Genomic DNA, 24,567 nt, shown 5'->3' with positions numbered 1-24,567 from the left:
ACAACGCTGGCACAAGGGACAGCGGAGCAAGGCGTGGCTAGAGCACGAGCAGACGCTCGGTGATGGGCTGCGTGGCGACGACGGCTGGCTTGGCCAGGCGACCAGCCGATAGCCAGGCAACGACGCGCCCAAAAACGGCAGATCGCGCAAAAGCGCATGGTTACCAAAGACCGAACGGCCGAAACCTGTGTTGTGCATGCTTTTTAAAGCGATGCCAAGGCCGCCAACCAGTGCGGTTAAGGTTTGGCCAACTTCACTAACCCAAAGTCCATGCCACCAGCTAGCTAGAGAAGCACTCAGCGCAACCAAAGAGCGACTAGGGAAAACGATACGAGAAGGCCAAGATGCGTTCGTCGCACAGCGCGCCGGTTCATGAATAGAGCACCGAACGTAGTCCTTTGTGCGCCCTAAAGAGTTTCGAGCAATCTAAGGATAACCCCGCTACGTCAGACCATTCTACGAACCACTCCACGTCAACATACTCATCGGGATGCCACTAGCGATACAAGAATAACAAGTTAGTGTTAAAGAAATTTAGCTAAAATTTAAATGCTAACGCGTCAGTGTCTATCGCTTCCGAATTAGAAAATTATGACTTCTAGTTTTGACTACGTGCTAAAACTACTCAACTAGTTAGTTCAGCATAACTCGCCATGAGTGATATTTTTAAATATAAGTCAAATTTCAAGATCCGAGAAAATCATTTTGGAATTTTTCTTAGGTCTAAAACGCGGTGCTAAACGAGATCGTAACACCAGGAGTGTTACATGCCTATCATATCCTTGAGAGTTGGGAGACTATTCCCACTAGTCGGGTAAGTCTTACGAGTATATTGTGTACTCAGGATTTATCTTACCCCTGTTGCAGCTTGTAGGTGCAGCTTGAGTAGCTCTTGTATGGAGGATTCTTTTGGTAGACACAGATGGATCCTTGCATCGTTTTCGCTAGATGTTTATTTTTATTCCGTTGTTTAATTATCGCACTCTGAACTCTGGTATTGTAATAAATAATTTTTAAGAACTCTGGTTGTATAAAATGGATTAAGTATTGTAAACTCGTACTCATTATGGGATTCTAGATGTAAAACATGGATTGTTTCGAGTTTTTCCTTAGGGTGTGCTCGACAGAACTGTTCGATGTAGCTAACTTTCGTGGTGCTTAGTGTTTAGTGTAAGACGAGTGCCTCTGGAAGCGTGTTATTTCGGGCGATTCTGCCACAGTCCAGTCTAGATATAGATCACTGAAATGGAGTTAAGAATATCTTGTAATTTTGCAAAGTATCATAGGCCTCATGCTGAGTAAAAAAGAATAAGTACTCTCAAGTAGTTGTGGGTATAAAATGTTACATTTTGATGAGATATGTAGTGAAATCCACAGTAGCGCCATGGCCACGACTACGCTTGGCGAGGTACATCGACAAGGTATTGTCTAAGCCAAATTTTACCCATTGATCTACGCCTAGATGATCCTATAAATACTATTAAGTGCACCCTCAGAAACATCGCTCGAGCTCACCCGAATCATCCTACCATCACAGTAATCTAAACAGCATCACAATAATTTATGACCTGTTCGCTTGAATTTATCAGCTAGAATCTACAGTATTTTTCTCTCATAAAAAATCAGCTTTAGTCGACCTATCAGCCGACTTTAATACCAGCCGAACATGCCCCTAAACACACTGAGGGCCAACGGTGGCATATCGTTAGCTGGGTAACTGCTGCAATGAAAAGCCAGCCCTATATTGTATTATCTTCTACAACACTGGCATCTTTGATTTGCTATTGTACACTAATAATAGCTCTTCGTCCTTTTATGTTCAATTATCCTTCCTGCGTCCAGTACTCCAGTGTATCTATGCTAAAATAGCTATTTCTCCTATTTTCGCACTGATCTGGAGGGCCCTACTGATGGTTTAACAATGAGTTGAGGTGAAAGTTAAATGTCACAGTTCTCATCCCAAAAAAGAAGGAAAGCACTTCAAACTAAGCTTGGAGTTGCAACTTACAACTCAGTCCATAAGCACAATGGCTGTAGATATAAGTACTAGTAGCTTTCTGCAGTTCTGTACCATGGTCGTAGATATAGAGCATGTTCGTTGGTTGGTTTTTGGGCTGATAAGCTCGGCTGGTGCTGATTTACTGTGAGAGGAAAATACTGTTTGCTGACTGATAAACCTTGATTGAAACCAACGAGCGAACAGGCTGATAAGTACTAGTAGCTTTCTACAGTTCTATACATAAACTGTTCACAGGAAGCAGTGTGCTGGAAAAGAAGGTGACAAATGATACAATGAAGTGCTGAAAAAGATAAAGAGAATGATTTAGTAGTAAGTACCGAGAAAATGATACAATATCGTTTTGGACCTTCTAGGAATTGATAAGGATTTTATGACTAAATGTAACAAGGAAATTGCTGAAATTATCATGATTGATGTAGCATCTTTGTGGTACATTGTGTTGGACTCCACATGAGTAGATCTACATTGTGAATATATAATATGATATACTTTAGTATAAAGTTTTTGCTGTAACTTTAGATCTATGTTTTTTTAGTTAAATGGAATAATTCATAGCTGCAGTTTCTATAGTCCAATTATGGTAAAATTTTTATGGTGGGCTAATTATTGTATGCTTAAAATATAGTAAATATTTCATACTCATTGGATCATGTACATCTTAGTTATAGATTTTATTTAGGTTTATACTTGTTAAATATAAATAAATCTATAACTAAGCTATACATGATCCAATGAGTATAAATTTTTTTACTATAGTTCAATCATACAATAACTAGCCCACCATATAAATTTCATCATAATTGGACCATAGAAACTACAGCTATGAATTATTCTAATTAATTACAGAAAAACATAGATCGAAAGCTACAACAAAAACTTTGTACTAAAGCATACCATATTATATGTTTAGTGTATAGATCTAGTCATGTGGAGTCCAACAAAATTGGATTTTCTATTTTCTATTTTTTCTATGATTTACTGTGATTTTTCAAAGATTTAGTCAAAATAAATAAAAAATAAAAAAGCAAAAACGCCTTCAAAACTACTTGTAACAGGGCCAGAGAGGTAAGATGAACGGGTTTAAAAGTTGAGGAAGGTGTTTTATCCGGTTTTGAAGTTCAAACAGAAAAAACGAACTTTCGATAAAATTGAAGGAGGTAATGCAGACTTTTTTCTTTGCGGTTTTCTAAAGCCCATAAACTATTCAGCCCATATCTCCAGTCCACTAGCAAGTCACAGCTCACAAGTCCACTAAGGGGCCCATATCTCCAGTCCACTAACGTGTATGAAACATGCCACATTCGTCATTCACAAGAAAAAAAAACTACCGTTTCCAGAAAAATGACCTGGCGAGGCAGGCGTTTCCTTATCACTCAGTCGTTTTCACGTTGCTTCAAAAAAGAAATGTCGTTTCCCTAAAAAAAAAAAGAAATGTCATTTTCACGTGGGCGGTTCGTCGGAGTCGGGGATTCATGTGCCGACGGGGCATTAACCCCGAGCCTGCGCACCTGTCTGCTCGCCGCGCCCCTGCGTCGGCGCTGCCGGAGCCGTGGACGCTACCAGAAACCAGATCGCACGCCTCAGACCTCAGTTAATCAGAGGGTCCACCTGCAGGCTAAGCCGCCACGTGACTGGGCCCCGCGAGGTCGACGCGGATTTTCGTCTTTATACCGCGGGCAGGCGGACTGGCTGAGGGAACCGAGCGGCCCCGGCGTCGCAAGGCGAGCTAATCTGACAGCGGCAGCGACGACTCCAACGACCAGGAGCGGAGGCTGCACTGCTCCAGCCAAGGTGAGGACTCTCCCGCTTACCTCAGGAGGTGGCGGACGCGCCGGTCTCCCACGTACCTGTGGTCTTCGTGGCCTGGATGCCTTGCTCGCTCGCTCTGGGGTTCCTCGCCGGGGGTTTTGATCCAGCGCGGGTGCGGGCAGCGGGCCCATCTGCCGCCGTGCTCTCGCGAGATGCGGTTCATAGGGCGGCTAGTTGATTGATGCAGGGCAGGTGTGTGCCGTCTTGGTCGTGCAGATATTTGGGGGGAGAGATAGGAGGATGTAGAGGCAGAGGAGAGGAACCGTGAGCTTTGAGTTTCCAAGTACAAACCTACTGTACCTTTTGCTATCAGCTTCTGGTTTGCTTTACCTTGCAGACTTGATGCATTTGACAAAACAGTTCTAGGAATCGCTGTGGCGACACGACTGAGTACTGGCTGCAATAGCATGCTAAGCCTCTATTTATGTGTTGTCTGATGTAGGATTGCAGCTAGGATTCATGTATCATGCGGCCATGGGTCCCAATTCTTGCTTCAAATTGTTATCATATTCTGTAAATTTCTAGCTGTAACATCTCATTCTACTTGTTGAGAAGTCCAAGGCTGAATTCTCATGAACTTTTTACTAGAAAAGAAACAAAAACTTATGTCTGCAAATTTGTTAGATTATTTCAGATGTGTCTAGTGCTCAGGCTGCTGTATCGGTGCAGAAATCTTGCTTGCTTGATTATCTTCCCATCGAGCCATGGCTGTATGTCTTATTTGCTTGAGTGACTTTGGAGAATTCATTTTGTCAATTTGCTGCACAGATTATAGGTGTTCAAAGCGCTGTCTGTTTTGTTTTTATATCCTTGTACATGTACAGGGGTGAAGTGCCTCATTCCATATACCTTGACTCCCTGAGAAGAATCTGAGGTGTGGGTCAGTTAAGAGTGGAATACTATTAGTTGATTGACTTTGGTGTCTTCTGTCTTGTGCATATATGAAAGGCTTATGCTGATATTTTGATATGCAGTTCGCAAAAGCTGTTTAGAAAGTGTCATAGCCGATAGTCCTCCTTTCATTCTCTGATGAATGAGATCCTTGTTCTAAACAATAGTTTTTAACTTACAGCACCCTGCACATAATCAGCAACTTCCCTATTTTTCAACCAATGAAATAGTGTGCCTTAATTAGCCCCATTTTAGTTAAGTGGATTGTGTCAAGTCATTAGTTGGTGGTCGATAGAGACATAGTGCCATTTGCTCTCTTGAGAAAATGAATTCAGTTACTGTAACTGAACATGTACCCTAAGAAAGGAGCATAAGATAGTTTCCTCTACCAAGCCTCCTGCAGAAGTATTCAACTGTGTAGGAAGTAGTGTTCTTACCACACTCTAGTTAAGTAAACAAACTAGGAGGACAGAAAAACTATTTTCAGGATTCAGATTGATACCACTGAATTACTTGAAATGTATAGAGCACATATCCTATGGCGCTGCCTTTATTCAGAGTCATGCCCAGTGCACGTTGGTTCTTTCCCACAATTGCTTCTTTCTCTTGCCACCCTCGTACTCTACCATCAATTCCTCGTCGCTTCCTCTTGCCTTGCAATAGCTTTTGGTGTGCTGAATCCAACAACACCACATTCTCCTCCCTTTGTTAGATCTGTCCTGAGGCAAGTGGCTGAGTCACCTAGTGATTGTGTATTTTGCCTGTATGATGCTGCTTCCAGCACTGATCTGATTTCAGTTGTAGTATTTACTCCCCCTGATTCCAAATGTAAGTTGTTTAGTACTTTTTTTTTTACCGTAAATACAGCAGGGGAGACCCCCGCTGTAAAAATTTTATTATTAAAAAAAGGTCATTTAGTACATTGACATGGTCTCTGTTAGCCATATGTATTATAGGCGTGCATATTATTGGGCCTGGGCCTGGGCTGTGTGTCTATATCCAGCCAGACAGCCTTAGATGTGATTGGATTAGGTTTAGGGAGGTAATCGTATCTGGTTCTGTTTCTATAAACCAATCGATTCCTCCCTATTGGCTATACATATACATGTACATGATTCCAATCTAATCAATTCAGTAATCATTGCTACTTTCAGTCTCCAAGTCTCTAAGGTTACATTTTGACTAGCAATTTCTATAAAAGTATATTATATCAAATGGAGATAATCATATATTATGAAATTACTTTGCATGACAAATCTAGCAGCATCAACCTTATGCTATAAATCTAATTAGATTTTTAGCTATTGGTGCTCAAAGCTAAAAATATTTGACTTCCGACAAATCTAAACCATCAACATTTGGAGTTGGAGGTACATGGCTAGTAGAAGCTTCCAATATCAGATTTGAACAGTACAACAACAACAACAAAGCCTTTAAGTCCCAAACAAGTTGGGGTAGGCTAGAGTTAAAACCCAGCAGAAGCCATCAAGGTTCAGGCACGTGAATAGCTGTTTTCCAAGCACTCCCATCTAAGACTAAGTCTTTGGGTATATTCCATCCTTTCAAGTCTCCTTTTATTGCCTCTACCCAAGTCAACTTCGGTCTTCCTCTGCCTCTCTTCACGTTACTATCCTAGCTTAGGATTCCATTACGCACCGGTGCCTCTGGAGGTCTCTGTTGGACATGTCCAAACCATCTCAACCGGTGTTGGACAAGCTTTTCTTCAATTAGTGCTACCCCTAATCTATTGTCAGTAGTTAGCCTAGTGTTCATGTTTTCCAGTTACCTACTATATCTATTTACTATTCACTGTCATGTATTTTTTCTGTTTCCTTGGCAACCAAGTTGATCATGGTGCCTTGGCAACCAAGTAGGAATCATAGCATCTGCTTTATGCAGTTAGAATATGCTAAGGAGTAGGTTATATATGCAGTGGTTAGCACCCTTTGTATCAAAGTTGTTATTGCAATTCAATACAATCCAAGCGGCTTGCTGGCCAAGCTGCCTTCTGGCAGTCCCAATTCGCCAACAATTGGCATCAGAGCCCGGGGTTGAGAGAAAGGGAGAGGCATGGCCACCTCCGTAGAGAGAGCAGCAGCCGCCGCCGCCGCCGAGCAGCGTGCGCAGCGTCCGCACAGGCGCAGCAAGCCGCGGAGGCCGCCGCAGCAGCAGCTCGGAACGCGGCCGCCACGGCCGTGGCTCTGCGTCGAGAGTTGGAGGAGGATCCGCTGCGTGATCGCCGCCTGCCTCCGCGGAGGAGCCCGGAGCGCGAGCGCAGGCAGACGCGGTCGCCCGATCGGGATCAGGATCGCCGCCGCGGACGTGCCACGGGCCGCTCGCCGGTGATCCAGACCGTGTACAAGGATTCTGGCTCGAGCTCCACCTGGCCGATGCTCACCAAGTCCAATTACCATGAGTGGGCCTCGATCATGAAGCTGAAGCTCCAGGCGCGGCAACTCTGGGACGCGATCGAGTACCAGGACCTGCCGTACCATGAGGACAGGCGCATGGTGGAGGCGATCATCGCCGCCGTGCCGCTGTCCGAGAAGGGATCGGCCAAGGAGGCCTGGGACTCCATCGCCGCCGCGCGGATCGGCGTCGATCGGGTGCGCCGCGCCACGCTCCAGCGACTCCGCAGCGACTGGGAGAAGCTCCCCTTCCGTTCGGGTGAGCAGATCGAGGACTTCACCCTTTGCTTGATGGCAGCTTCTTCTCCACGGCGACAACGACATCGATGAAGAGCGCGCGGTGGAGAGGCTCCTGCGCGCCGTGCCGCCGAAGTACGCCCAACTCCGGATCGCCATCGAGACGCTTCTCGACTTCCAGGACCTCACCATCGACGAGGTGTCTGGGCGTTTGAAGACGGTGGACGACATGGAGGTGCTGGCCGCGGAACCGGCCGCCATCGGTGGTCTGCTGCTGACAAGGGAACAGTGGCGTGCCAAGGAGAAGGAGGAGGCTACCGCTTCCGCGTCAGGCAAGGAACCGCGACGCCGTCCACGCAGCGGCAAGAAGCAGCGCGGGAAGGGCAATCGCGGCGGAGGAGACAGAGGCGGTGGCGACGATCGCGGGGTGGACGACGACACCTGCCTCAACTGTGGTGATCGTGGCCACTGGGCGCGCGACTGTCGCCAGCCGCGCCGTGGTGGTGGTGACCGCGGCGGCGGCGGTGGCAACCAATGCGGAGGAGGCAACCGCGTTGGAGGTGATCGAGGTGGACGGTGCGGTGGTGGGCGTGGCGGTGCTGCGCACGTCACAGAGGCGGAGGACGATGATGGTGCTCTGTTCCTCGCCCACGGCTTCCTCGAGGCCGTCTGCTCCAAGGCCACGGCCTCCCTCGACATCAACGAGCCGTGTGTGCGTGTCTTCCTCAACACCAGCGCCAACGAGGAGGCGCTCGAAGGCTGGTACCTCGATAGCGGGGCCACGCATCATATGACCGGCCGCCGGGAGCTCTTCGCCGAACTCGACACCACGGCGCGCGGCACGGTGCGTTTCGGCGACTCGTCTCGAGTGTAGATCAAGGGGACTGGCTCCATCGCCTTCCAGGCCAAGAACGGGGAGCAACGCGTCCTCCATGGCGTCTTCTACATCCCAGCGCTCCGGAACTCGATCATGAGTTTTGGGCAGCTCGACGAAGGAGGCTCCAGAGTGGAGATTGAACATGGAGTGCTCTGAATCTGGGACCGGCGTGGTCGTCTTCTCGCTAAGGTACATCGCGGGACCAGTCGGTTGTACATCCTGCACTTGGAGGCCGCGCAGCCGGTGTGTCTTGCCGCCAGGAAGGAGGACGAGTCATGGAGGTGGCATGAGCGCTACGGGCATCTTAGCTTCGAGGCGCTGCACCAGCTCGGCAAGTAGGAGATGGCGAGGGGGATGCCAGTGATCAAGCATGCGGAGCAAGTCTGCGACACCTGCGTCACCACCAAGCTCCGCCGCAAGCCGTTTCTGCAGCAGGCGCAGTACCGCGCGCAGGCGCCCCTGGACCTCGTCCACGACGACTTGTGCGGGCCGGTGACGCCGGCGACGCCAGGAGGGCGCCGCTACTTCTTGCTGATGGTGGACGACGCCACCCGCTTCATGTGGGTGGTGCTTCTGCCGGCCAAGGATGCTGCTGTGGATGCCGTGAAGCGGGTGAAGGCCCGAAGCAGAGAAGGAGACCGGCCGTGAGCTCAAGGTGCTGCGGACCGATAATGGAGGAGAGTTCACCATCGGCGAGCTGGTGTAGTACTTCGCCGCCGAAGGAGTCAAGCGGCACTACTCTGCACCACACTCACCGCAGCAGAACGGTGTGGTGGAGCGGCGCAATCAGACGGTCGTGGCGACCGCACGCGCGCTCCTGAAGCAGAGGTCCATGCCGGCCAAATTCTGGGGGAAGGCGGTGATGACGGCGGTGCATCTGCTCAACCGCGCGCCGACAAGAAGCTTGCAAGGCAAGACCCCCTATGAGGCCTGGCACGGACGAGCGCCGACGGTGAGCTATCTGCGTACATTCGGCTGCGTCGCCTACACAAGGGAGCTCGGGCAGCTGCGCAAGCTCGACGACCGCGGCAAGGCTGGGGTCTTCATCGGCTATGCCGAGGGCGCCAAGGCCTACCGGGTCCTCGATCCAGCGACAGGACGCGTCAAGGTGAGCCGCGACGTGGTGTTTGATGAAGGGCGCGGCTGGGATTGGTCCAATTCGGCTGTCGGGACGTCTGCTTCTGCCTCCAGCGACTTCGACATCGAGTTCTGGGGAGTCGACGCAGACGGAGCTCCGCCACGCACGCCGTCACCAGCTCCAGGGGAGCACGATCCACCGGCCTCCTCTGCTTCACCAGCAGCGGAGACCGAGCAGGCGGACCCAGTTGAGTTCGCGTCACCGCTCGAGGACGACGACGATCGCCTTGACGCCTCCTACGACGGCGAGCAGCTGCGGTACCGTACCATGCCCAACATCGTCGGGGACGCGCCCACACCGCTGCCGGCTTCACGTCTCTTCGCCGAGCTTCATCTCACGCACGCCGGCGAGCCGGCCAGCTTCGCGGAGGCTGAAGGCGATCCTGCCTGGCAGGCCGCCATGGAGCAGGAGATCAAGGCGGTTGAGCAGAACCGCACATAGGAGCTTGTGGAGCTTCCTCCCGGTCACCGGCCCATCACTCTGAAGTGGGTCTACAAGCTCAAGAAGGACGAGCGGGGCGCGGTGACCAAGTACAAGGCGCCCTTGGTGGCGCGGGGCTTCGTCCAGCAGGAAAGGATCGACTTCGACGACGCGTTTGCTCCCGTGACACGCATGGAATCCGTCCGAGTCCTCCTCGCGCTGGCGGCCCAAGAAGGATGGCGCGTCCACCACATGGACGTCAAATCAGCCTTCCTCAACGGCGACCTCAAGGAGGAGGTGTACGTGAAGCAGCCGCCTGGCTTCACCGTCGCCGGGAAGGAGAAGATGGTGTACCGTCTACGCAAGGCTTTGTATGGCCTACGGCAGGCTCCGCGAGCTTGGAACGCCAAGCTGGACGCCACCCTCAAGGAGATGGGTTTCCAGCAAAGCAACCATGAAGCTGCGATGTACATGCGAGGAACAGGGGAGGAGCTGCTGCTGATCGGCGTCTATGTTGACGACTTGATCATCACCGGTGCCAGCGCTCAAGCCATAGAAGGTTTCAAGGCTCAGATGAAAAAGGTTTTCGACATGAGCGACCTCGGCCTCCTGTCGTTCTACCTGGGGGTCGAAGTGCACCAAGATTCAGCTGGGATCACTCTGAGGCAAACCCATTATGCCAAGAGGATCCTTGAGCTAGGAGGAATGGATGCCTGCAACCCAGCCCATACACCAATGGAGGAGTGGCTGAGGTTGAGCAGGCAGAGCACGGCTGTAGAAGTTGATCCTACCCAATACAGAAGATTGGTGGGCAGCCTGCGCTACTTGGTCCACACAAGACCTGACTTAGCCTTCTCAGTAGGCTTTGTCAGTTGATTCATGGAAAGGCCGACTGCAGAGCACCAAGCTGCCATCAAGTGCATCCTGAGATATGTGGCTGGTACTCTGGAGTTTGGCCTTCACTACACTAAGGCTCCAGGGAGAGCAAGGTTTGTTGGGTACTGCGACAGTGACTTGGCTGGGGACATTGATACCAGCAAGAGCACTAGTGGCACTCTGTTCTTTCTGGGAAGCAATCTTGTGTGCTGGCAGTCAGTGAAGCAGAAGGTGGTGGCTCTATCTAGTTGTGAAGCTGAGTACATTGCCACTACCACAGCTGTAACACAAGCTATTTGGCTATCCAGGCTGCTGGCAGACCTCCTTGGAAGGAATGTGGAAGTGGTCGAACTGAAGGTTGATAGCAAGTCTGCACTTGCTCTAGCCAAGAATCCAGTCTTTCATGAGCGCAGTAAGCACATCAGAATCAAGTATCACTTCATCAGAAACTGCTTGGAAGATGGAAGTATTAGGGCTGATCACATATCCACCACTGATCAGCTGGCTGACATTCTAACCAAGTCTCTTGGAAGATCAAAATTTGAAGAGATGAGGGGAAGAATTGGGCTCAAGCACATCACTTCCAAGGACCACAAGGCAAAATGGGAGAATTGTCAGTAGTTAGCCTAGTGTTCATGTTTTTCCAGTTACCTACTATAGCTATTTACTATTCACTGTCATGTATTTTTTCTGTTTCCTTGGCAACCAAGTTGATCATGGTGCCTTGGCAACCAAGTAGGAATCATAGCATCTGCTTTATGCAGTTAGAATATGCTAAGGAGTAGGTACACCACTTGCTTATATATGTAGTGGTTAGCATCCTTTGTATCAAAGTTGTTATTGCAATTCAATACAATTCAAGCGGCCTGCTGGCCAAGCTGCCTTCTGGCAGCCCCAATTCGCCAACATCTATCACGTATATCATCGTTCCGAACTCGATCCCTTCTTATATGACCGCAAATCCAACACAACATACGCATTTCTGCGACAATTATCTGTTGAACATGTCGTCTTTTCATAGGCCAACATTCTGCACCATACAACATAGCAGGTTTAATCGCCGTCCTATAAAACTTGCCTTTTAGCTTCTGTGGTACCCTTTTGCCACATAGGACACCAGATGTTTGGCGCCACTTCATCCACCCTGCTTTGATTCTATGGCTAACATCTTCATCAATATCCCCGTCTCTCTATAGCATTGATCCTAAATATCGAAATGTATCCTTCCTAGACACTCCTTGACCTTCCAAACTAATATCTTCCTCCTTCCGAGTAGCAGTGCCGAAGTCACATCTCATATACTCAGTTTTAGTTCTACTGAGTCTAAAACCTTTGGACTCCAAAGTCTCCCGCCATAACTCTAGTTTCTGATTCACTTCTGTCCGGCTTTCATCAACTAGCACTACATCGTCCGCGAAAAGCATACACCAAGGGATGTCTCCTTGTATGTCCCTTGTGACCTCATCCATCACTAAGGTAAACAGATAAGGGCTCAAAGCTGACCCTTGATGTAGTCCTATCCTAATCGGAAAGTCATCCGTGTATCCATCACTTGTTCGAACACTAGTCACAACATTGTTGTACATGTCCTTAATGAGCTCGACATACTTCGTTGGGACTTCATATTTGCCCAAAGCCCACCACATAACATTCCTTGGTATTTTATCATAAGCCTTCTCCAGGTCAATAAAAACCATGTGTAGGTCCTTCTTCTTCTCCCTATACCGCTCCATAACTTGTCTTATTAAGAAAATGGCTTACATGGTTGACCTTTCGGACATGAAACCAAATTAGTTCATTGAGACCCGCGTTATTGCTCTCAAGCGATGCTCGATAACTTTCTCCCATAGCTTCATAGTATGGCTCATCAACTTAATTCTCCGGTAATTAGTACAACTTTGAATATCCCCTTTATTCTTGTAGATCGGTACCAATATACTTCTCCACTCGTCAGGCATCTTATTCGATCAAAAAATATGGTTGAACAGCTTGGTTAGCCATACTATAGCTATGCCCTCGAGGCATCTCCACACCTCGATTGGAATACCATCCGGTCCCATCGGCTTACCTCCTTTCACCCTTTTCAACGCCTCTCTGACCTCAGATTCTTGGATTCTCCGCACAAAGCGTCTATTGGTGTCATCAAAAGAGTCATCCAACTGAAAGGTCGTGTCCGTATTCTCACCATTGAACAATTTGTCAAAATACTCTTGCCATCGATGTCGGATCTCATCCGCCTTCACCAAGAGATGCTTCCTTTCATCCTTAATGCACTTAACTTGGTTGAAGTCCCTTGTCTTTCTCTCACGAACCCTAGCCATCCTATAAATGTCCTTCTCTCATTCCTTCGTACTCAAATATTGGTAAAGATTCTCGTACACTCTACCCTTTGCCACACTTACAACTCGCTTTATGCTAATTTATCTACTGCTCCTACTAGGACTTGTGGTCATGATAAAGAGATTTCAGGTTCGTAAGGAGTCACGTTATTCTTTGGGAAGATTAGTATCCATGGAGGGAATGCAAGATTAGGTCACAGTAATTAGGGTCACACAATACGCTGTACCTATTCTAAAGTGAAGCTCTGATTTTCATTTCTTTTTAAATATTTATACCTTGGCCATTTGTATCCTTGTAGCTACCATGAAAGGTGTTTCTTAATGCATCTCTACATCTTTTCTATTAGTTTAAAAATCAATTTACAGGCTTTTAGTTTTGTGCTTGGTCGTCATTAGACAAATCTAGTTACAGAAAGACTGGTCGCTGGGCAGACCCAGAGGCAAGCCTTCCCCCCGCAAATCTGCGGAGAGGCTGCTTCGAACCCACGACCTGGTGACTCAGTGAGACAGTTTTCACCACTGCACCAGGCCTGCCCTTCAAAACGAAGGCGCTGTCCGTGGGGATCGAACCCACGACCACGTGGTTAAATTTTGAAGCCAAAACCTGGCTCTAACTAAACTCAAATTGTGCTCGCAAAACATTTGATTGATCACCTGTTCAATGGAGTGCAGCCAAGCTGACCTCATGGTCACCTATGTACATATGCCCTCTTAAAGAAGTCCACTTCTGACATTTGTGAGAAAAAGAAAATAGATACAAAAATCTGTATCCCCTATCTTAATTGAAAGGCAGAGCTCCTGCCAAATCTTTCAAAAAAAAAGATACAAAAATCTGTACAAAAATTTTGGCCATATGTGTGCTACACTGCTTGTTCCAAAAAAAGACAAATAACTTGTCTCATATTTGTGAAAAAAAAAATCAAATTGTTTCTCTTGTGTTTTTTGTAGATCGTGTATGGTCTACTTTTTCCGCAGAAATGATTTATGTTAACATACTCGTCCATGTTCTGCATGTATTTATTTTTTTAGAAATTTTGGATGTTCACAAAGTGCATTCTCCAAATGGGATGTAGATATCCCTGGGCTCAATCAAATATTTGTGCAGTATTGTGTTGTATTAATGTCCTTGTTTCCTCTGTTAAAAAGGGCTGTGTTTGACTTGTCATTAGCATAAATGTATCCTTTGATAAAAAAACCTAATCTATATTTTTCAGGCACCATGTCACTCATGTCTCCATTCCCGGGGATGGATCTAAGTAAAATGGATGCCCCGACTTTGACCCTCCTTGGGGCAGCTGGTTGTGTAATGCTGACTATGCATTTCACTGTGCAATTGGTGTCACAACATCTCTTCTATTGGAAAAACCCCAAGGAGCAGAAAGCTATACTTATTATTGTGCTAATGGCTCCACTATATGCTATCTCTTCCTTTGTGGGTCTTCTTGATATCCAGGGTAGCAAGACATTTTTCACATTCTTGGATGCTGTTAAAGAATGCTATGAGGCACTGGTGAGTCTTCTTTGGGTCAACCAGATTCTTATAGGCCTAAGCTCTCCTGTGTTTTCGAGAGAGGCTTGCTATTTCACTAACACTTGTATTTTCATTTTAATTATGCAGGTGATTGCTAAGTTTATGGCATTGATGTACAGCTACTTGAATATATCCATCAGCAAGAACATAGTCCCTGATGAAATCAAAGGGAGGGAGCTTCATCATTCCTTCCCTGTTTCTCTTTTCCTGGTACCTTTCTTGTTCCTTGGTACAGAAGAATTTTTTATTTCTGAATTTATATAATTGGTGCTTAAGTTTTGCAATGTGCTATGGTGAGTTATGTTAGGTCCATACCTGGCGATATCTATAAGAAACCTTTCTTATTTGATTGAAGGAGACGGCATTTTTTTCCAGTGGAACAATAATTATTTCCAATCTTTACAAGAACATTTACACTTATCCATTAGTAAAGTAATCATTCATGTAGTTTTTTGTAGAATGATTGAACTATATACTTAATGGTGAGTAACCTTACACCAGTTTTATCTTTTATTTCAAATCTGATTTCTTTAGTTATATCTCAAATGTTCTGGTGTACTAAAATGTTCTTTTGTGTGTGTGTGTATTTGAACTTCAGTTTCTTTAATTAGTTTTCCCAACCAGCCTATATACTTAAATAATGTTGTGTCTATAATGGTTTACAAGGCGTCACCTAGGTGACGAGGCATGCTGGGTGTTGGCGCAAAAATGTGGCGATGCGATCAACACACAGTAAGCCGGACGATCTGAACGGAATGAGATTGGAGATCTGCTTGGCTTCAACACAGGACCAGTCGATTCTGAAAATCCAACGCCGTGCCAGTCAATTTGACCTGCAATTGACAAGGAGAGAGTCTTATCAGTAGTTTAAGGCGGAACATGTCGGTGTTGCTCCAGACAGTTTCAAATATACGGCTAAACAACTGATTCGATGGGCTATCGACTAAATAGTCGATGTCCAACATATCAGTAAAACAAAGATCGCTGAATTGAAGATTATCGGCTAATATCAATGATGATGGTACGAATTCAAAATAACCGATACTTATGGGTCATAGTGATTTTATTATGATTGATTAATCTAGACAGAACAAGTACAATACACCCGAATATAAGTAATATAAAGAAACTTCATCAGCTAGATGGATATAACCAGTGTAATGCATTGAGCCGATAAGTTTAACGAGAAAAGATAACATGTGAACAAATCGACTGTCTAGTACAAATGAATCTACAAACGCTCTGAATCTAATTTGTTACCATCAACAGTGAGGTTCGATCGGATCGATACAACTATGATAATAATAACAAACTAAAGCCAAAGAATCTATAAAACCATCTATATATCAACAGGTTCATGAAAAACATGCTATATGTGTGAAAGCATAGGCGAATCGGCTAAAATTGCCGATGCATGCATAGCAAACAAACATAGTACATGTCTCGATAATGAACAAAACCACCAATCTATAATCTCTAATCCAAAGTCTTACCAGTGAGATTCGACCGGATCGATACAGCTATGGTAGTGTCATTAGATTAGATCTCATTAACTAGTGAGTTTATTCAAGATTGAAACATGTCTTTGGATACATAATATGTTTGATTGGAATAGAGATAAAACAGCCGATCTAGCGGAGTTAAGTCATCATTTATAAGATTCAAAGTATGACCAGACTAGAAGACGACCAATTAAGATGATGTGATACCGATTCTATCTCTATCTCAATCCGGTGATTTGTTATAATTAATAAAACATTAATTATAACAAGATCGATAACTGATACAGCAGGGAAAATTTTACTAATCTTAGCAGATTCGATAACTGGTGATATTGTATTAAACAAGTTATTTAACACAAGATCGATAACTTTAATCTATATTATGGTTCGTAAGAGATCAATCAGCTGATGCAGCCTTACAGACTACGATACAAATCGATAACTAGCTTATATTATGGCTCATAAAAGATCACTCAGCTGATGCAGCTTTACAAGCATAATACAAGTTGTGACGGTACTCACGGACAAGCCGGAGTCGATGCAGCCCTGCTTGTTGAAGAACTCGCCGAGTTTCTACAGTACTCATACTCCTAAGGGTTGGCGTGAATCTGGAAAAGTAATTGTATTGATTGATTGTTCGTTCTTTGTACAATAACCAGGATCCAATATTTATACCCAGAACCTAAACATGAATCCTACTCAAATATGACTCATTACAATTATTGGAATAAAAGAAAACATTCCTAACTTAAAAATAACTTGGACCCTAATCTTTTCCTTTTTTAGAGTCCGACATATTTTTTTTCCCGACACCATCCGTACGTAGTCCATTGACGTTATCTGCTGATGTCATCCAAAAAGAGCCGATCCCAGTACCGCACCTGAATCAGCTAATATCGAACCTTATGCAATCGATTCCTTGATGACACAATCCTAGAAGCTTCGTGTTCCCGCGTTCTCCTTACCAAATTTTAGTGTAAACACTGGGATTTTGGGTGTCCCAGTTTTCATGACAAAAAAATCAGCAAAAGGGAGTTAGGGAGGGAGAAGAGAGGAAGAACAGGAGGGGAGCTGGCCAGCAACCTGCAGCTGTTGCCATCCCTGCTGGTTCTGGAGCTGGTGCCCAACTCAGAAATTGCTCTGGTCTGGTGCAGCACGGTCGATCTGGAAGGGGGTGGTAATAGTGATGTATCTGAGGGCGCAGCACGGTGAGGAAAGGCAAGGGAAGCAGCAGGCAGGAGAAGTTGCGGCCTTCAGCATCGCATCAAGAGAACAAGAGGGAGCGTTAAGCGAGTGGCACCGCGAGGGAGGGAGCAATGGGCCAAGGGGAATCGACTGTGCTGCATCCTGGATGTTTGATTGGGATAGCCACAGATGGTAGGTCATGCCAGGAGAGGGGTATATAGGCTGACTGGTGGGCTGGGCCAGCTCCTTTCTTACTCCTTCCTTTCCTTTTTTGTTTCTCTACTTTTTTTCTTTCCCTTTTCCTTTGTATTCCTTCATGCAGTAGTTTTGCAGTTTCTTAGATTAGATTGGTAGGACATTGCCTTGCGTCGTCTTCTAATTGTGTAGGCATTTGGAAGTGGTGGAGGTCGCCACACCTTGCCTTACCGCCTTATAGAACCATGGTGTCTTGAACTTTGCTCTGCCTCGTTCTTAAACGATTATATATTGTACCTATAACGTACATTGGAATTTCAATAACTGTTGGCAGCTCAATTTGTATTTAAGTTTACACATTTCTTAGTTTTGGTTTCTATCTTTGATTCTTTGTTGAAGGGGACTAATAATCTGATGCATTCTACTATGGCAGCCCCGCAATGTCCGATTGGAGCACAAGACATTAAAGCTTCTGAAGTATTGGACCTGGCAATTTGTTATTGTTAGGCCAGTATGTTCCATTCTGATTATTGCACTTCAGCTTCTTGGGCTGTACCCCAGTTGGGTCAGCTGGACGTTTAGTATTATACTAAACTTTTCAGTCTCCATGGCCTTATATGCCTTGGTTCTTTTCTACCACTTGTTTGCTAAAGAGCTGGCACCTCACAAGCCTCTTGCAAAGTTCTTGTGCATCAAAGGGATTGTCTTCTTCTCTTTCTGGCAGGTATATCTCATCTTTACCCGAATGGCTGTTTGGTTAAATATTCAGTGTTTCTGAAAGCTTTATATAACTTTGCACGGGTGATTCTCTTGATTGCTTATAGACAACTCACTGGATGATTGATGTGTATTCGATAGTACCTGCTTGGCATGACTTAAGATGAAAAGCTTCATTTCTTGTTAATTCTTTGATTTAGTTAGGGTTTATGTATGAGCACCTTGTGTCCACTTTCGTGCCATAATTTCCATTTTACAAACTCCATTTACTGTTTTAGTTCATGCAATCACATGTAAATTTCAGATAATAATTTCATTATAAAACAGTGTCACAAGTACGTGTTACTTTATGGTGACAGAGACAGCAAGAGTTGTAGAAAGAGGTGTAGTAGTGGAAATGAAAGCTACAGTTAAAAAGGAAAACTGAAAGAAGTTTGTGAATTTGAGGTATCTCGTCCATTTTGGACAAGCTTAATTTGTAGTGTGATCCTGCTGGAGGACATATTCCCTTTGTATTAGTCGGCCAGTGCGAAGGAACCTCTTCCATTGTGGAACGGAAAGAGCTATTTGCCTATTTTGATTGATTGAAGTGCCACTTGGCTCTCCACTTTTTCACCCTGATGGAATACACCCATTGCACATTTTGGTTGCAGGGTTTTGCGCTCGATATTTTAACTGAAGCAGGCGTGATCAAATCCCACCATTTCTGGCTGGACGTGGAGCACATCCAGGAGGCGATCCAGAACGTCCTGATTATCCTTGAGATGGTCGTGTTCGCCGTCATCCAGCAATACGCATACCATGTCGCCCCCTACAGCGGCGCTGACAGGGCCAAGTTCGAGAAGAAGAACGAATGAACCAAGTTTCCAAAAGGAGTGAAAAAAAACCCGTGCTGCTCCTCTCTGCTTTCTCGTCTGTTAGAACTTGGAAACGGAGCACCAGTATATTTCCTTACAGATGGTCAGACACGAGTTCATTGAGTCTTGAGTAGTATATTTGGTAGCAAGTTATCGTGCTGTAAAATTACACTGTGCTTGCACACTGAATAATTTTGCTAGTTTTGTCGTTTTGAACGTTGTCGCTGAGGCTATGTAGCCATGGCTGTTCATCTTGTACGTACGCTGTACGTTCTCTGGGGACTGGGGGAATCCTTTTATGAATAAAGCTACAGTCCTGTTCTACAGAGGCCGCACTGGACTGATTCCGATGAGGCTGCTTGCAACTACCACTGCTGCTGGAGTGCTGGGGCTTGATTTTGCAATCTGCATGCCCGGGTTTGTTCGCTTATTGGTTTCAGTCAGTCCAAACTAGTTCGTCAATAGTGTTTTTTTCTTACAATAAACTAGCCTAAATCAGTTCAGAAACCAACCAACGAAGAGGCCTTTGGCAACCATTTGGAGGATAAACATGCGTGTCATCCGAGGATTTTGTGTCCTGATCGATTTTCAGAGTTCTCAAGTGACTGACAGTACATGGTAGGGATTTTCTTTACATGCTCGTACTCGTATGTCGAGAAATTGTTGTGCACTCATGGTTTCATGGGCAACCTCTTTAGCCTCACTGCTGCTGCTGCGACTGCGAGACGACTGCCGACGGCGATTGGGCTGCGATGCGATTCGCCCCGTCGTGTCAGAGACGCAAAAGCAGGGGCAGGACGCAGGAGCGCGTACAGGCTACGCTCGGCTTATAAGCCATATGTTCCCTGGGCTTATAAGCCGTACAGGCAACTAACATGTTATACTAGGCCCGGCCCAGCGTCCTGCCGCCTAGCGTGTAGAGGAGGGCGCGGTACAGTACCTGAAAGTGAGAACAGAGGAGGCCGTGGACCGCATACAGTCAGTGGCCGGGTGGGCACGGACCAACACTTAGGGCCTCTTTAGTTCTCAAAAATTTTTGGACAGTACCCATCACATTGTATCTTGTGGCACATGCATGGAGTACTAAATGTAGACGAAAAAAAACTAATTGCACAGTTGGGTGAGAAATCGTGAGACGAAACTTTCGAATCTAATTAGTCCATAATTAGACACTAATTGCCAAATAAAAACGAAACTGCTACAGTAGCCAAAACCCAAAAATTTTTGGATCTAAACACGCCTTTACCCGACGGGTATTTGATCAGGGGTGGGGATATGATCATATCTTTATCTGCGAGTATTTAAATAGACAAGAATTCATCTCCAATGGGTATATCGGGTACGAAAATGTTATCTGTTTATCCGTCCCTGTTACCCATTGGGGAACCCGACTGTTTGAGTTATCATGCGAGTATTAGGCCCAAAGAAGCTCAGCATAGGTATTTTGGCCCAAATCTAAACAATCATATATATAGTTTGTGTGTTCTAGAAACCCTAGTTTAATTTTTTCTCACCATCTCTGTCAGCAGCACAAGCACACCTGTAGATTCCTAGTACGGCACCTTTGCTCCCACCTTTTAGCGCGTGTTTAGTTGGTGCCCAACTTCCAAAAAGTTGCTACAGTACCTGTCACATCGAATGTTTGCGGCCCGTGCGTGGAGCATTAAATGTAGACGAAAAGAAAAACTAATTGCACAGTTTGGTGGAAAATTACGAGACAAACGTTTTGAGCCTAATTAGTCCATGTTTGAACACTATTTGTCAAATAAAAACGAACGTGCTACAATAGCCCCAAAATCCAAATTCACCCAACTAAACAAGGGCTTAGTATGTGCTATTGTACTCCTCGCACCTTTTAATTATCTGATACTACTACTATTAGTATGTGCCCCTCGCTTCCTTAGTTCGGTTTCTCTTCCATCTTTGCTCGTCCTCCTCGCAACCTCGCTCATTCTCCTTGTGATGGCACGTCTGTGGGGCCATGTGCAACTCCTGTAGATTCCTAGTACGGCACACGGCCTCCCTTCTCGTGACTTTGAAGCCAGCTGCCTTTAATCAGGGGGGCAGAAACGTCTTATCCTCCTCTTGTCCAGCACTTACTACTCCTAGCCCCCATGCTTTGTCAGGTGTGAATTGTGATGCTGATCACGCTAGAGTAGAGAGACTGCTTGGTTGTGGGGACGTAGAACCGGGAATAGGAGCACACTGTACAGAGTATATATGTCAATAGCATGCGTTTGTTCGGCTTTGTGAGAGCAAGGAGCGAGAGGAACAGCAGATCTTGTGGGAAACATCACCCTGTTTGCTTAAATGTTTCCGTGACTTATAAATTGGCTGATGCTGTTTTGTTGTGAAAGAAAAACATTATGAACTTGTTTGGTTGGCTGGTAGATCTCGTAAACGATCGTAAATTTCTAGCCGGAACAGTATTTTTCTCTCACACCAAACTAGCCAGCAGTAATAATCCACGATCCTTCAGCCCAGTCAAACAGGCTGTATATCATATAAGCATGTCTGATATGACCGAACATGATCCATGCCGATGAGACATGGCAGCAACAGCAAATGCGAGGTGGGTGGGTGGCAAGCCACATCACCACCGGTCTCGTCGTTGCCGCGCGCACTGTGGCACCACAGCCAGAGCCGGAGCCAGAGGGAGGAAGAGAGAGAGAGAAGAGAAAGGCTGGGCAGATCGTACGGGGTATCGGCCCGTTGCGGACGGCAGCTGACTGGAAGCCTTGTCTTGACGCCCGCCTGAGCTGTTGCGGGGCATCAGCTTTGCCAGGTGGCCCGTTGCGGGGCGTCAGCTTTGCTTTCATGGCGCGGTCCGTCCGCCCGTCCTAGCTCACGATAAAGCCGCCTCGGATCACGTGCACGCGCAGGGGGCACCGCAGCAGCAGCAGCAGCGCCAGTCAGCGAGAGCCAGTCCCTCCGCTTCGGGTCCGCCGTACGTGCGCGCACGCGGGCCACGGGCCACCTGGGTGCCGGGTGCGGGTGGGCGAGGCCGACGCGTCCCCGGCCCCGGAGGTCGGCCGCTGGAGGACCGCTAGATGCGTTCCGACCCGTCCGGCGGTGTCCGTGCCCGAGGCCCCGAGGCCGCCGAGCCGTCGCGTGGTCCCCGGCCCGCGCGGGCTGAGAGCCAGCATGCGCAGCCAGCCAGGCCGCTCTCCTCCCTGCCCGTACTACTACGTCAGTACGTGCGCGCGCGCGCTCGTACACATACGGCACGAAGACGAAGAGGCGTACTATCCATGTACGCGTAGGCGCGTAGCGTAGCCTGTGCCTTTTGGCCCCGGTAGCCGTCGCCGTCGGTGGCTTTTGCGGCGGCCGGCCAGACGGGGCGGGGCCAGTCGTAGGAGGAGCAGCTTTGCTTTTGCCGCGCATGGAGGCGTCCACTGCTGCTAGCAACGGCTATACTCGTAGCGATCGAATGATTCTGCTTCGCCTGATCGCCTCCGCGCGCGTAGCTGTGTGCCGGCCTAGCTGAGTGAGAGAGAAGAAGGTGATGCGGGCGGTTGCTGTTCGCACGTCCATCAAGTATCAACCAACCCACAGGCCAATCAGTGCGTGCCGACCTCGGTTCGATCGACTCCGATCGCGACCGGACGGCACCATGGTCCATGGGCACCGATGCAAGCACCCAGCACCAGCAGGCTGTGACGGCTCGCTTCAACTCGCGACGGTCAATCGGCCGCGTCTGCTGTAGTATTGCGGATTTGCCAGTGGAGTACAGTAGTGATCGAAGGGGGCAGGGTCGGGCTCCACATCGTTATTACTATACCGGAATCTGGTGGAGAGGCAAAGGTAGCGGATACGGCGCTGACTTGTCAAACCTGGGGCACTGATGATGATGCACACGTAGGAAAAAATTGTAGTTAGAGAGTAGTGACAACAGTTGTGGCAGAATTACCGCAAATGGCCCATTCTAACTATGGTTCTGCACTTTTTTGGCGGTTAGTCATATGCAACTGCTTGCACACAAGTGTGTTGGTTAGCAAGTTAACTGCTATATATAGTACGATTATACGGTCGTTAAAGGACAAATATTGGGTACGATTCGTTGCAGTTGATGATAGTGCTCCCTTTGTCTCAAATTATCTGTCGCTTTTGGTTTCCGTGCTACAAATTTGACTCAATTTGTAGAAAATACCTCCACCATTTGTATCTCAAATAAATATATTAAAAAACTAAATTCAAATATCTTTTCGATAATATCAATTTTGTATCATAAATATTAATATTTTTTAATACATATCCTGTCAAAGTTAATATTTTAGGGTTGAGAAAGTACTTATAGAAAAGAATCCCAAGTCCCAATCGAGATGGAGCCTGGAATTTGTTCTAGCTCTTATGCTGCACTTTTATTTATTATGGCCATGCGATAACCACAATTTATTTTATTCTATTCCACGGTACACATGTGGGCCATATCGTATCGAGAACTGTAGCCAGTAGTGAGTACGAGAGTTGGAAAAAAAGAAGAAAGACGTTACGGGCTGAAAGAGATGTCCAAATGCTAGAGTGATTTTTGTAGCAAAACCATTTAATCTAATATTTTTTAAAAGTACTTGTCTTTCATTGACATTAAGTATTTAAAAGGAGGACACTAAACTACGTAGTTCTATTGAGCACATTCCAAGAAAGAACTAAAAAATCCACATTTTTTCATCAGGATCGTAGATGAGATAATAAAGCTTACAATATTCTTAAGTCATTTCTTGCATCACTTTATTACAGTACAAAAATATTACCTTAATTTATTATAACAACGGAATATAACAATGTTATCGGGGTTACAGAGAAAACAAGATTAATTTAATGGCATGGTGGAGCATTAACATAGTAGATATTTTTATACAAGAGATGCTAGCAGATTTTATATTTTTTTCTTATAAAAATCTTTAGTGAGAGTTATAAATAAACACTACGATCGTAGCGTGAAAAGAATACTCTCTGAGCCCACCAGGAGGTTTTCACATACCAAAGTCAGCTCTATATATCCTCTGATCACCTACAACAGGTGAATAAAACCCTGAGTACTCAATTGTACTCAACAAGACTTAGGAAAATAAAAGACTCTAAGGATATGCAAAACTTATTTAGCTTGTGGGTTATTGCATCTACGGAAGCATTACTAATGTGCATCCTTATATTTAATTTTATTAGCAGTCATCATTAGTTCATTAACTAACCATTTTATGTAAGCACCTATGCTACTTTCAAGCAGGTGGTAAGCAATCAGAATCATTTTATCACCTTTCAAGTTCCAGTTCTTACTACGATGCTAGACCATAGCCAAGTCGGTAGCGCCTCACAGAAACGGCGATTCGTGAATCAATGTATCCCAGCTGGGTACCCCGAAACACACGTCCCGTTTGTACCCCAGGCACAAACAAGACCAACCCATTTTACTCTTATCAAGGGGTCCAGGTCCCCGTCCAAACTTGGACTCCAAGCCCCCACACTTGAGACCCGGTCTCAGTATGGTGCTTAGACCTCCACCTTTCACCGCCTCCAATCAGTCGGTCTAGAAAGAGCCGGAACCCGCGACAAGAGTGTAAGGAG

General features: G+C 46.3%; 1 pseudogene; it reads left to right on the top strand.

Moving 5' to 3' along the window:
* The first annotated feature begins 3,520 nt into the window (after positions 1–3,520).
* Positions 3,521–19,328, top strand: LOC136550195 (uncharacterized; annotated as a pseudogene).
* Positions 19,329–24,567: the final 5,239 nt, after the last annotated feature.

This window comes from Miscanthus floridulus, chromosome 4, assembly GCF_019320115.1.
Source record: "Miscanthus floridulus cultivar M001 chromosome 4, ASM1932011v1, whole genome shotgun sequence".
NCBI classification, from domain to species: domain Eukaryota; kingdom Viridiplantae; phylum Streptophyta; class Magnoliopsida; order Poales; family Poaceae; genus Miscanthus; species Miscanthus floridulus.
Note: the sequence above shows the minus strand (reverse complement) of the source record. Positions and strands in the feature narration are given on the sequence as shown.